Source organism: Mustela lutreola, chromosome 2 (genome assembly GCF_030435805.1).
Source record: "Mustela lutreola isolate mMusLut2 chromosome 2, mMusLut2.pri, whole genome shotgun sequence".
Taxonomy (NCBI): domain Eukaryota; kingdom Metazoa; phylum Chordata; class Mammalia; order Carnivora; family Mustelidae; genus Mustela; species Mustela lutreola.
In genome coordinates, this window is record NC_081291.1 from 120,106,091 (window position 1) to 120,120,019 (window position 13,929).

Below are 13,929 nucleotides of genomic sequence, written 5' to 3' on the forward strand. Positions count from 1 at the left end.
TCTCAGAAGGATTGCATATTTGCAGTTAATACAGCATAAACTGGTATTACCCATCACCACATTTGTGATGATGAGAGGGACACAACTTATTCATCCCTAATTAGAGCAAGCTGGGTAATTAATTATGCATTCCGCCTTATTACTTCTGAGTTCCCAGATATTGTTTGTCTAAAAAGGGGGAGAAAGCAGGAGAGAGAAGCCTGAAAATGCAAAAAAAAAAAAAAAAAAAAAGGGTGATGTGTTTTGTCACATGCGCTATGCCATAATTCCCACCTGACAAACTAGCTGAATCAGTGGAAAATTGCGAGTTGTCAGCAGCAGAATAAACTGCCGTAATAGCTGATTAATGATCAGCACCTGTGACAGGTGCTGTACGGGACTGTAAACTTGGTTTGATTAACAGTCACTGGACGAATAAATATTAGTGACAGTCAGCGGAGAGCAAGTTTGCTTGTTTTCTTCCCTGTTAACAAATCGCACACATTAAAGTTATTGATATTTCTGTCTGAGACACTCTATTTTTTTGTAGTTATCTGGCAACATTGGCAGTGAGGTATAATAGATTGCTTCTGTTCTGTTATTTTATTTCAGAATTAAAATTGTATTTTGACAAAATGACCTGTAGGGTTTAAATCTACCAGGTGTGGAAGAAAAGACTAAAAAATGACAGGATTCACAGTTGTGTTAATTTATGCTCACCTGCTAGTAATCTCTGTGTGTGTACATATACACATCTATTCATTCTATCCATTTACAAGTATGTACAATCACTGTTAAAGAATGTTCATAGCTAAAAAAACACAGACATACACTTAGGGTGTGTGAGGTTAATTGTGTAAAAAAAAATTAATTGACTTTTTTTTCCAGAGCTGAGTATTTCCCCTAAAAACATTGGCACTGTGAATGCTCCCAGACATGTGTCTCAATTCCAGACTGATGAGACCATCTTCTAAGGCAAATTAAAAACTGCTGCCAGTTTGATTTCTTTTCCTAAATTGACCAGTTACAAACAGATTGGTCAGATGGTGATACCTCTTTGAGCTGACTGATTATTAACCAAGAGTCAAATTATGTGCATAGACAAGCAAAATGTGAATGATGGGAAAAACTCATTCCCTCTCTCTCTTTCTCCTTCTCTCTTTCTGTCCTTTAGGTCATAATAAAGGAACCCATTTGACTTCACTGAAGTTTTGGCTTGCGTAGAGAATGGTTAGGATTGTTTTGGAATCCTAAAGATCTACTTTTCAAACTTTGACCCTGCTGCTTATCTGTGTGAATTTGGGTAAGTTACTTCACCTAATTTTTCAGTTTCCCAACATTAAACGGGAGCATTTCCAACCTCTGGTATAGTGTTACTGTGGGGCTTAAATGAGATAACTGGTGTGTAATAAGTGCTTGTGTGTACCTAAGTACCCTAGCACAGTGCCCAGAATACAAAGCGCTCAATAATTAACAAATGAATTATTATTAACACAACTGCTTGAAATTTGAGTAGACATCTTCAGTTTCTGTTTCCCATTGCAAAATGTTTTAAGAATGACTAATTACCTTTTTTCCTTTGCATACTCTAAAATGAACAAAGCAAAATTTAATGCTCACTTATCCCCGACTGAAAACAGAAAAGATGAGAGATGTCCCCTGGTAGCAGATACCCCAAGGTGTTACTCTGAGTTATTTAGCTGTTTTTCAGCAGCACAAAACTGGGAATTGATGGGAGGGGGGGCAGATGCTAGAAGGCAGTTGTTTCCCTCCAAATTTCCCTAAGAATGTCTTCAGAAACTTCTGGGGTGATGGTAGAGACAGATCTGTGTAATGTTTACTTAGCACACTCTCATATTCTGGTAGAATTGAAATAGTAAAAAAGTAAGCACAGAAAACAAAAATGAAAATAACATCAAAGCAAGTGCACTTTGATGATTTAGTATATATTTATTTTGATATTAATAATCTAACAGAGAATGAAAATGATGAAAGACACAGAAAGGCAGTATGGTGCAATTAAAGTTTTTGAAACAGTATTGAGAAGTAATAAAAGTACCATATTTCAGGGCACCTGGGTGGCTCAGTTGGTTTAGCGTCTGCCTTTGGCTCAGGTCATAGTCTCTGGGTCCTGGGATGGAGCCCAGGGTCAGGCTTCCTATGGGAAGCCTGCTTTCTCTCACTCTCCCCACCCCCCGCCCTGCCACACTGCTCATGCTCTCTCTCTCTCTCAAATAAATAAATAAAATCCTTTAAAAATACTGCCATATTTCTGGGACATTAGGGAGTAGATACCTACTAGATCACACTTAATCAATATCTAAAGCTAATTTATTTAGATAAAAAGAAATGTAAATAAAGGAGGCTTATAGCTTTAGTTGTATCTACACCTATCCTAAGAACATTCAGGAAGTAGTTTTCATGAAGAGTCAGAATGATTTTTTTTTCTTTTAATAGTGTACCTAATTCACTTTTAAATTTTAAAAGTGTTTCTTATAGAACTTTCAGAAAAAAATAGCAAAGTTTAATAGTAAAGTAGATCACCACCAAAGCAGTCTGATCATCACCAAAGCAATTGCCTTCAAGCGCCACATCCTGGAGTAATCTGGGAGAATTTTTATTTTTTAAATAAAGATATCAGGATTCACTATCAGATTCTCATTTTATTGGTCTTGGGGAGCCCCATGGGCACTGGCATGTTTAAAAATTCCCCAGGTGATTCTGATATATATCCAGGTTTTAGAACTGGAGATAAATACACAAAATTAAAAATTTACGTAGTAAGATTTAATGCACAAAGTAAAATTTCTTTCAGATTATAGAATTAGGAATTGTGAAATGGATGTTTGGAAATTGAAGTGAATCACATGTAGGAGCTTTAGAGTTATCTGAGGTTACTACTGTAAGAATCATGATCGAAACACTTTTTTCTTAAATCAATCAGAGAGAAAAATATCTAATAATTCAAACAGTAAGGATGATATCCTGAATTCACCAACTCACTTCATATCACTAACTAGAATTGCAGGGTCAATTGCCTTATCTCATTGGGGGGAAAATAACAACAAACCATCGAAGGTGGCCAGACCACTTCTCTGGCTGATGGATGAACTAGACAGTGGCAGGGCTAACGGGTGATTGTGGCCTGCTTCCAAGTCAATACCCTGCTGCACAATTGGTGACAGAAAATCAAGAGACCAGAATATTCCTGCCATTTGGCACGTAGAAACATGGCTTAAAAATCAAGTAATAGCCACTCTATGCCTCCTTCTGACTGCATTTTGGGTGCTTCGATCATTCTTGTTGCATATGATTGCATGGTTTAGGAGGATTCACTCACTGGTTTATCACTTCCTTGTTGCTTTTCATGGTCAGATGACCCAGGTAACCACATAAAATAAACTGAAAATTGCCTGTTTGAGTAAAATACTGGTATTCCAGATTATGAAACAGTTCATTAGGAGGTAGCTCACTCTCCGTTAAATTCTACACTCATGTTCTAGAATTCCTGTGTTTCTATAAAGTCTTAATTTAAAATTTTAATTATTAAGAAAATGGAATGGTGACGCCTAGGTGGCTCAGTCAGTTAAGGGTCTGCCTTCAGCTCGGGTCACGATCCCAGGGTCTTGGGATTGAGTCCCGTGTTGGGCTCCTTTCTCAGGGAGGAGGCTGCTTCTCCCTCTGCCTGCTCTGCCTGCCGCTCCCCCTGCTTTGCTCCCTCTCTCTCTCTGACAAATAAATAAATAAATAAATAAGATATTAAAAAAAAAACCTGAATGGTATTTCATCAAGCTTTCTCAAAACGAAAAAGTAATCTATCTCTGGACATTTTTTTTTTTTTTTTTAGATTTTATTTATTTATTTATTTGACAGACAGAAATCACAAGTAGGCAGAGAGGCAGGCAGAGAGAGAGGAGGAAGCAGGCTCTCCACTGAGCAGAGAGCCCGATGCAGGGCTCGATCCCAGGACCCTGGGATCATGACCTGAGCTGAAGGCAGAGGCTTTAACCCACTGAGCCACCCAGGCACCCTATCTCTGGACATTTGAAGATGAAAAGTCTCACTTGGCACAGAGGACTTTGGAGTGGGTCAACAGGGAATACCTCACTTCACAGAACAAATTGATCCTACTGAATTTTCCATAGCCCATGACAAGGGTCGGAAAACTATGGCCAGTGGGAAAATCTGGCTTGCCACTTATTTTTGTAAGGCCTTGCAAGCTAGGAATGGTTTTTATGTTCTTAAGTGATTGAAAATCATTAAAAAATATTTCGTGACATGAAAATTATATGAAATGCAAATTTCAGTGTCCATAGATAAAATTTTTTGAACACAGCCATCCTTATTTGTTTTCATATTGTCTATGGCTACTTTTTTATGAAAATGGCAGAGTTTGGTACTTTCAACAAAGACAGTACATTTCACAAAATTGAAATATTTGCTATTTGTCCTATCCAGAAAAAGTTTGCTTGTCGCTCTTCTAGAGTAGTGTTTCTCAAAGTTTAATTTGCATACAAATGTGGGATCTTGTTAAAATATAGATGTGATACAGCAGGTCTACAATACCTAAGATTTGATTCAGCATTTTTTTTTTTAAGATTTTATTTATTTGTCAGAGAGAGAGAAAGAGTACAAACAGAGGGAGTGGCAGGCAGAGGGAGAAAGAGGGGCTCCACTGGGCAAGGAGCCCAAGGCAGGACTTGATCCCAGGACTCTGGGATCATGACCTGAGCTGAAGGCAGATGCTTAATTGACTGAGCCACCCAGATATTCCTGATTCAGCATTTCTAATAGGCTACCTGATTATGCTGAGACTGCTAGTTTGAGGAACATATCTTAAAAAGCAAAGCTGTAGGCCATGATCCTCACTATACAGGTTCACAAGACTCATGTCAGTCTGACTAAGAGCAGATCTTTCAAGAATGGATTCATATTATTAACTAAGCTCACAAGATTGATGTAGAAACTTAGAAATCTAATTTATTAAATTATTTTAAAAAAGATTTTATTTATTTATTTGACAGAGATCATAAGTAGGCAGAGAAGCAGGCAGAGAGAGAGAGAGAGGGAAGCAGGCTCCCTGCTGAGCAGAGAGCCCAATGTGGGGATCGATCTCAGGACCCTGAGATCATGACCTGAGCCAAAGGCAGAGGCTTTACCCACTGAACTACCCAGATGCCCCTAATTTATTAAATTATTAATGAGTAATATGATAGGGACCACTCCAGAATCTTCTGCTCCTATAGACATGCTATCTGAGATGCCGAATTAGAGCAGAAGGACAAGAAAGGATAGGAAACAGCAGGAGATAGTTGTGTGTTTAGACCACTCAAATAGAGGCTAATAGATTTGCTGGCTCACTGCTGCTGGCACCAGAGTGGTGGTTTTAAAATGTACCTCTGGGGGCACCTGGGTGGCTCAGTGGGTTAAGCCTCTGCTTTCTGCTCAGGTCATGATCTCGGGGTCCTGGGATCTAGTCCCGCATAAGGCTCTCTGCTTGGCGGGGAGCCTGCTTCCTCCTCTCTCTCTCTCTGCCTGCCTCTTTGCCTGCTTGTGGTCTCTCTTTGTCAAATAAATAAATAAAATCTTTAAAAAAAATAAAAAAATAAAATGTACCTGGGATTTGTTTTAATCAGATATGGTAAGACACACAGACATGGAAGTAACTGTTACAGAGGAAGATTTTTTATATTCACAGATCCCTAGAAATAGGAGGCACAGTAAGCCATGTGGGGGCAGGTACAGAAGGAGGTATCAGGCAAGAGACTTTATTGTGGTTGTCCAGGGAAGGAATGGAAGAGCCAAGATATTGGTTTGTTTTAATAACTTCAGCAGCCTCTGGGATTGAGGGGCTCTCTCCTGTCTGGCACCTAGCTCTGGAGTGATTAGGGCAGAGGGACAGTGGCCCGTAAAAGCTAAGTATAAGACAGAGTTAGGGGTATGGGCATTGATTAGGTTGGATTACATATGAAAGTGTAGTCTCCTTGAATTTTTTGCTCTCTAAGAATTAGCTGGCCCTGGGTAGGGTCACCAAGGCCCCAGATATCAAAATGACAGGAAACAGAAAAAATAAAAAAAAATTATGATTAATAGCGGGTCCTTGGACCAGAGCACCCTTGTCTAGGATGATTATGGGATGGACACTGCCTATATACCCCTCTTTGATTATTTGTTTGTTTTCTGTTTTTGTAGTTGTCTGACCTCCTTTCTAATTGACACATTTTTCCTTCAGATCTGCTCATTCTTTTAGGTTATGGAGAAGTCCTTCTGGTCTGGGCATCCTTCAGCCTCTTTTAATTGATTTTGTGTGGTGATTATCAAGTTCAACATGGCTCTAATCGATTGCATGTTAATTACCTAGTTTAACTCAGAAAAGAGTATTATTTTCTCACTATCAAGTTGGAGAGAGATACAATATAGTGCCCCAATATAGACAACACCATATTTTATGTGACAACTTCAACTTAATATGACTATTTATACACTTATAACACCCTACTTCAGAGTATAGAGCCCTCAATCTCTTCCAGAGGGTCACAAATTAGTGATGGTAACATTTAAGTGGTGGGTCTGATTGGGGGTCATTTTTTATGACACTATGATCACTTAGAGTATGGAGGTAACATTGTGATAGATACCTGCTTTCTCCACAGAGGTGCCTACAGGCCACAGAGAGAGAGAAAAGTTGCGGTAGATGCCCTTTTTGCAATCAACCCCAACATCCACAGGCTGATTTGGGGTGATCTTTCTGAGAGTCCTGCCTCCCACTCTAGCCAAAGAGAATTGCCCAGAGTGGCAGTAACTTCATTCCACCTCTCATTTTCATCACAGAGCAATTCCCTAATCTGGGTTCACTGTTTATTATTATCTTACAAAATTATGCCATGCCATTTTAAAGGATTTCCCTGTAAATTTCATTTTAAATATGTCACAACTCTAAAATTGCTAGGAGTAGCACTGAGAGAACAAGATCTGTCTACTCACACTAATTACTGTGTGACCATGATCAAATTACTTCTCTCTGGCCATCAGTTTCCTCATCAAAAATAGAAGGATGTTAGATTATAGGACTTTCACAAACTCTTCCAGCTTTAAACTGCTAAACTCAACTGGAATGTTTCTGTAAAATATGCATAAACGGGTTTATTTCTTTATTGCCCCACTCTTGGCATATGCCATATGGTAATCCAGACCGCCACTTGGCTTTTATTTCTTTTTTCTGGTGTTTCTGTAACTTGTTTAAAAGTCTGTTCCCAATTTTCTTCATCAAAAAAGGGAAAAGGTTATAAAATTTGCGGGGGTGGTTATCTTATTTGGCTTTGTATCCCCCAGACTTTGTACATATGGTCCATCTGATAGGTGTTGGTTGAATTACGTAATGTGGTAGTACCCTCAATACTGGATAACGGAATCTTAAAAGGTTGAGAGCCTATAGCCTTGCACAATAAAGCAGGACTTTCACAAGCTACTTGATTTGATGTGCAGTAGTTGTTGGTATCATATTGCAGTAACTACAGTTTATAAAATTATAAAATAATTTTGTTTCTCTGGAAACACCAGAAGAGTAATTTGACTTTAAATTTTTTAATAAGGTGATGAGGTGGCCAAGTGGTTAAGGTGATGGACTACTAAATTTCTTAACAGTATATTGTATTTCTGATAATTAAAGTAATTTCTGATAGTTCTATAGTTATCTAAATCCTATAAGGATCAAGGAAATTTTTGCATTGAGGTTGGGATTTTCCCATTTTTCATGGCTTATAGGAAGAAGATAGTTCATTCAGAGTAATTTCAAAGCCATACTTACATATGCTTTGTGGGATTTAAAAAAATCCTCAGAAACATATTTTTCTCCTCTTAATGCATTTCCACTTGTATGCAATGATTTTGATCAGAAAACTAAAATGTAGCAGCGGGTGAGCATGGGGGATGCACTGAATATAGAATCGGTGCCAACAGATGCAAAAATGCCATGGAAATCTTTGGCCCAGAAATAATAGCTTACCAAAATACACACACACAGTTGTTGGACTCTTGAACAGATACACAGCCGTCTGTATAGACAACAGTGCTGTTGGCCAAGAATCCCGGAGGCAGGCCAACCTCCCATCCAGATGCCACCGCCAGTGAGGAGCCATTTGGCATCTACTTCTCTGGCTGCCAACCTTCTTTCCCATTCTCTGGCATGAATCTTCACAGGGGCTGCTCAAGGAAATTAAGACTCTGAAGACTTCTGTATTAATGTGCTGTAACAACACAGTGCCACAGGAGCCCTTTATGCTATTTGAATGTTTTATCCCTTGATTTTTCTTTTAAGTGTCAAAGAAACCTGACTTCTATGTATTTGCCTACAGATAAATGCAATTGATATATTTTGATTTCTGCATGGAGCCAGCTTTCCTTAATCAAGAAATACTTTGAAAATGTTTAAAACACTACCAATTTGAAGTACACAGCAGAGAATGAAAGAGAGAATAAGGAAGCAAAGAAGGAACAAAGGAAGAAATAAGAAAAGAAAGAAAAGAGGAAAAAGGAATCAAGTGTATTCATCCTTTGGGAGAGTGAAAGCAGTTGTTCACATTGCATCAGCCCTAGGAAAGTGAACACTAAGAAATTTCCTACTGTTCGGAAGAATTCAATAAGCTCACTTTCTTTTTCAATGAGAATTGAAGAGGTTATCAATATACTTCCATGAAAGTTTGCATGTGACACCAACTTCGCGGAGGGCGGGGGGAGGAAGGGAATCAACATGAGCACTGTCTTCTCACCGTGTAATCTCATCAAATTCCAATTTCTGCTTATGTGAGGTTGTACTTGGCACTGGCACCATTTAATACTTCCCAGTCCTTCCAGGAGAAATTTCTTTACTCACTGCACCTCACATCAGTGGGGTGGGCAGCCAGACACAACCTGCTGGAAGAGTTGCCTTTTTTTTTTCCCCCCTGCAGCTACTGTACAAGAGCAAAGTTTTGAGATTCATCTGATCAAAGGGGAGCATTATCAGAGGATATCATAGTATCTGATGATTTTGATGAATTCAGAAACATGTCATAGTTCAAATCACATATTTTAATTTGCACAACAAATAGTATTTTATTTATTTATTTTTAAGAAAGATTTTATTTATTATTTGACAGAGAAATCACAAGTAGGCAGAGAGGCAGGCAGAGAGAGAGAGGGGAGGAAGCAGGCTCCCCGCGGAGCAGAGAGCCCCACGAGGGGCTCGATCCCAGGACCCTGGGATCATGACCCGGGCCAAAAGCAGAGGCTTTAGCCCACTGAGCCACCCAGGCGCCCCACAAATAGTAGTTTAAATTTAAACTTCTGTAGTGTCAATATAAAACATTAAACTTCTATTTCATGCTTCAAGAGGAAAGGATAATCAGGAGGTCCGGCTTACATGGCTTATCTTGGCTCTGCTCGCTAATTTTGCATAAACGGAACACGTGAACTGGGGAAATATTTTTTGTGGGTGCTCCATATTCTTTCTCCAATTTGTCCACAAAAGTGCAATAAGCTCTTGAAGTTGACTTGTTAGGGTTTTAGTCGCAAAATAAGTGACCTTAAACATACAAGAAGGAATGCTTTCCCTGGATCCCTTCAGTGGGGCTGCCATATTAACTTTATTTGAAGCAACATAAATTGCTCTGAGATCTCTAAGTGTCATTGACATTGATAAATCATCCTAGAGAGACATGAACAAATGAATCAAATACTCATCAGCACATTCAGGAAAGATAAACATTTTTACAACAAGGAATAATATATCAGACAGCCTACTTACACAATGCTGTGTCACATAAAGATTTCTTGATGAGCCATACAGAACTATCCAGGTATATATTGTGTGAGTAATGCATGGAAGAGACAGCTTAAGCATAGAAAAGCCTGTGGCTAAGGTATACTGTAGAAACCATAATGTTTCATCTCTCTCTCTCTTTTTTTTTTTTTTTTTTGACAAAAAAGTCTGTTCAGTATTAGAGTTAGGTGTAACTACAGATATCTAGACAGACATCAGCAGATCCCAGCAATGGCTACAACACTGCCCGGGCCTTCATCCCCAAATGAATACTCCAGACTTTGCCAGGATTGACAATAATCTTTCTCACAAATATGTGCTACCTGAGAGCCTTACAATAAATTTCGTGTTCTCAGTGGCATGTGAGAGACCGGCAGGAATTACTTGGGTATGCATTTTTATGCTTTTGTTGGAACATTTACAAGGGTATTTTCAATTATGTTGTATAAACACTAATTTTGAGGACTGCTAACAACAACAGTTCTAGCTAAATTTGTTAAGAACTTAGTATGTGCTTTACATATATTTTCTCATCCAATGCTCACAAGTAGTATTGGCATTATTTCCATTTTATGGATGAGGAAAGCAAGGATTCAAGAAGTGGTGTGACCTGGCTAAGCAGTGGAACTGGAATTGGAAGCCAGCAGTGTGACGCTGGAGCTCACAGCCTCAGACAGAACAGTGTGACTGTTAGGTGGAAAATGGATATTGGGGTCAAAGAATTTGGAAATGCAGAGTTGAAGTAAGTTTAAAAACTTCTTTCTTGTACAATTTCTCAGTCTTTAATATGCCAGTGGACACTGACACTCCCAGGTGAAGTACAACATGCAATATTTCCTAAACTAACTGAACCGTCGATAGCTCAAGTGCTTGGAGCATGAACGTCTAGTTTCAGATGCCGATTTTGATGCTTGCGATGTTTGTAACCCTGAGTGTAACCTTAAGTGATTAACCTCTTATGAAGTTACTTACTCACCAAAGGAAGACTTAATTATATTTAGCAAGTTGTACCCACCAAGGCAGAAGAATGGCCAACATGTTTCTGAGTAAGTTTTCAGAAGGAGTTGAAAAAGGATTTTTCATTAACATTCAATTAATGAAAAATATTAAACTAACTAGAGCATCTTTTTTTTAAACAGTTGTATTAATCAGTGCTCGACTTTCTCCTGAGACTTTACTGATTTAAAGTTATATTGTAATATCTTTGAAAGTTTTACAGGTATTTACGCTAAAAAGAAGGTAATATTAATTATAATCGTGTTCTCAGTAATTAGTGCTTTTTATAGTAATAACTTCTCTGGATGTTTGTATTATTTACTTTGATTACCATTTCATAATATTAAATATGGGTTTTTAAAGTGATACATATACATATGTAAAAAAGTAGGGCAGAGTTCCCTAAACTTTCTTGGTATTTTTTTTTTCACAGTGCCCCTAAGTCAAAGGAAATATTTAATAGTTTCATTTATTAAGCAGTAAGGGCCCAAAGAACTTAATAAATATTTATGTCTTAACAACTTAGTAGCCTTTGCAAAAATAACACACACAAATTGAAAGAAGAAATATTTTTATTTTATTCCTAAATAATCACAATTACTTACTAATGGGATGTGTGCACCTGTTGGCTCCTGCAAAACTCCTCAATCCTTGGAATCAGATTGGTTCTCACTTCTCTTTTTTTAGTATTCTTATTTTTTAAATTTAAAATTTAGGTAGTTAACAGACAGAGCAACTTTGGTTTCTGGAGTAGAATTCAGTAATTCATCACTTTCACACAATCCCCAGTACTCATCATAACAAGTGCTCTCCTTAAACACCCATCACTCATCTAGCCCATCCCCCACCCCCTCCCTCTATCAACCCTCAGTTTATTCTCTGTTGTTAAGGGTCTCTTATGGATTATTTCCCTCTCTCCTTTTTTTCTTTCCCCTCTTCCCACATGTTCCTTTGTTTTCTTTCTTAAATTCCATACATGAGTGGGATCGTATGATATTTGTCTTTCTCTGACTTCCTTATTTTACTTAGCTTAATACACTGTAGCTCCATTCATGCCATTGCAAATGGCAAGATTTCATTCTTTTTGATGGCTGAGTAGTGTTTCATTATATATATACACCACATCTTTGTCCACTCACCAGTCCATGGACATTTCGCCCTCCCCATAGTTTGGCTATTGTTGATAATACTGTTATACACATCAGGATTCATGTACCTCTTTGAATCAGTATTTTTGTGTCCTTTGGGTAAATACCTATTGCTGATATTGCTGGATCATAGGGTAGTTCTATTTTTAACATTTTGAGGAACCTCCATACTATTTTCCAGAATGCCTGTACCAGTTTGCATTCACCAACTGTGTAAGAAGTTTCCCCTTTCTCTGCATCCTCACAAACACCTATTGTTTCTTGTGCTGTTAATTTTAGCCATTCTGGCAGGTATGTGATGGTATCTCATCGTGGTTTTGATTTGTATTTCCCTGATGATGAGTGATGTTGAGCATCTCTTCATGGGTCTGTTAGCCATCTGGATGTCTTCTTTGGAAAACTGTTTATTCATGTCTTCTGCTCATTTCTTAACTACATTATTTGTTTTTTAGGTGTTGAGTTTAAAAGTTCTTTGTAGATTCTGGATATTAACCTTTTATCAGGTATGTTGTTTGCAAATATCTTCTCCCGTTCTGTAGGCTGCCTTTTAGTTCTATTGATTGTTTCCTTTGCTGTGCAGAAGATTTTTATCTTGATGAAATCCCAATAGTTCATTTTTACTTTTGTTTCCCTTGGCTGTGGTGATGTGTCTAGTAAGAAATTGCTATGACTGAGGCCAAAAAGATTTCTGCCTGTGTTCTCCTCTAGGATTTTGATGGTTTCCTGTCTCACATTAAGGTCTTTCTTTCATTTTAAATTTATTTTTGTGAATGGTGTAAGAAAGTGGTCCATTTTCATTTTTCGGTGTGTTGTTGTCCAGTTTTCCCAACACCATTTGTTGAAGAGACTGTCTTTTTTCCATTGGATATTCTTCCCTTCTTTGTCGAAGACTAGTTGACCATAGAGTAGAAGGTCCAATTCTGGGTCTTCTACTCTGTTCCATTGATCTCTGTGCCTGTTTTTGTGCCAGTACCATACTGTCTTGATGATTACAGCTTTGTAATATAGCCTGAAGTCTGGAATTGTGATGGCACCAGCTTTGGTTTTCTTTTTCAACATTCCTTTGACTCTTTGGGGTCTCTTCTGGTCCTATACAAATTTTAGGATTATTTGTTGCAGCTCTGTAAAAAAAGATGACAGTATTTTGATAGGGATTGCATTGAGTACAGATTGCTCTAGGTAGCATAGACATTTTAACAATATTTGTTCTTCCAAAAAAATCAATATTATTTGAAAAAAAAATTTGTCTTTCCAGTCCACGAGCATCAAACATTTTCCATTTCTTTGTGTACTCTTCAATTTCTTTCATAAGAGTTCAATAGTTTTCAGAGTACAGATCTTTTACTTCTTTATTTATATTTATTCCTAGGTATCTTGTTTTTGGTGCAACTGCAAATGGGATCAATTCCTTGATTTCTTTTTCTGCTATCTCATTATTGGTGTATAGAAATGCAACAGATTTCTGCACATTGACTTTTATCCTGTGACTTTGCTCAATTCATGTATGAGTTCTGCAATTTTCTGGTAGAGTCTTTGGGTTTTCTACATGTCTTCATGTCTCTATCATGTCATTGCAAATAGTGAAAGTTCGATTTCTTCCTTGCCAGTTTGGATGCCTTTTATTTCTTTTTGTTGTCTGATTGCTGAGGCTAAGACTTCCAGTACTATGTTAAATAGTAATGGGGTTCTCACTTTTCTTATTTCCTGTTCCACGTTGGTTTTAGTATAGTTCTTGCTTTTTATCAAAGCAATCGCAGAAAACTCAGCTTTACAAAGATCAGAGATCGCCAAATGGCATGCAAAACAATCTAATGTTGAAGCTACAGACCACCTAGAGCTTGTTGTTTGCTGTGCCTGTATTTCATTCAAAAATCTAAATATCCTACCATACTCCTTGTGAGTTCACTATAGCACTCTGGGAAAACTTTGCACACAGTTTGGGAACTGTGGGATTAGGGTACAATATATGATATCCTATCTTTTAACATAAAAGTATTCAAGTATTTA

At 37.9% G+C, this 13,929-nt stretch overlaps 1 long non-coding RNA gene across 1 annotated transcript in view; it reads left to right on the forward strand.

Moving 5' to 3' along the window:
* Positions 1-13,929, forward strand: part of LOC131824830 (uncharacterized) — a 143,151-nt gene that overhangs the window by 113,551 nt on the left and 15,671 nt on the right. The window contains exon 3 of the long non-coding RNA XR_009351001.1: positions 1,154-1,282. This is a non-coding gene — a long non-coding RNA (uncharacterized LOC131824830). The remainder of the gene's footprint in view (positions 1-1,153; positions 1,283-13,929) is intronic.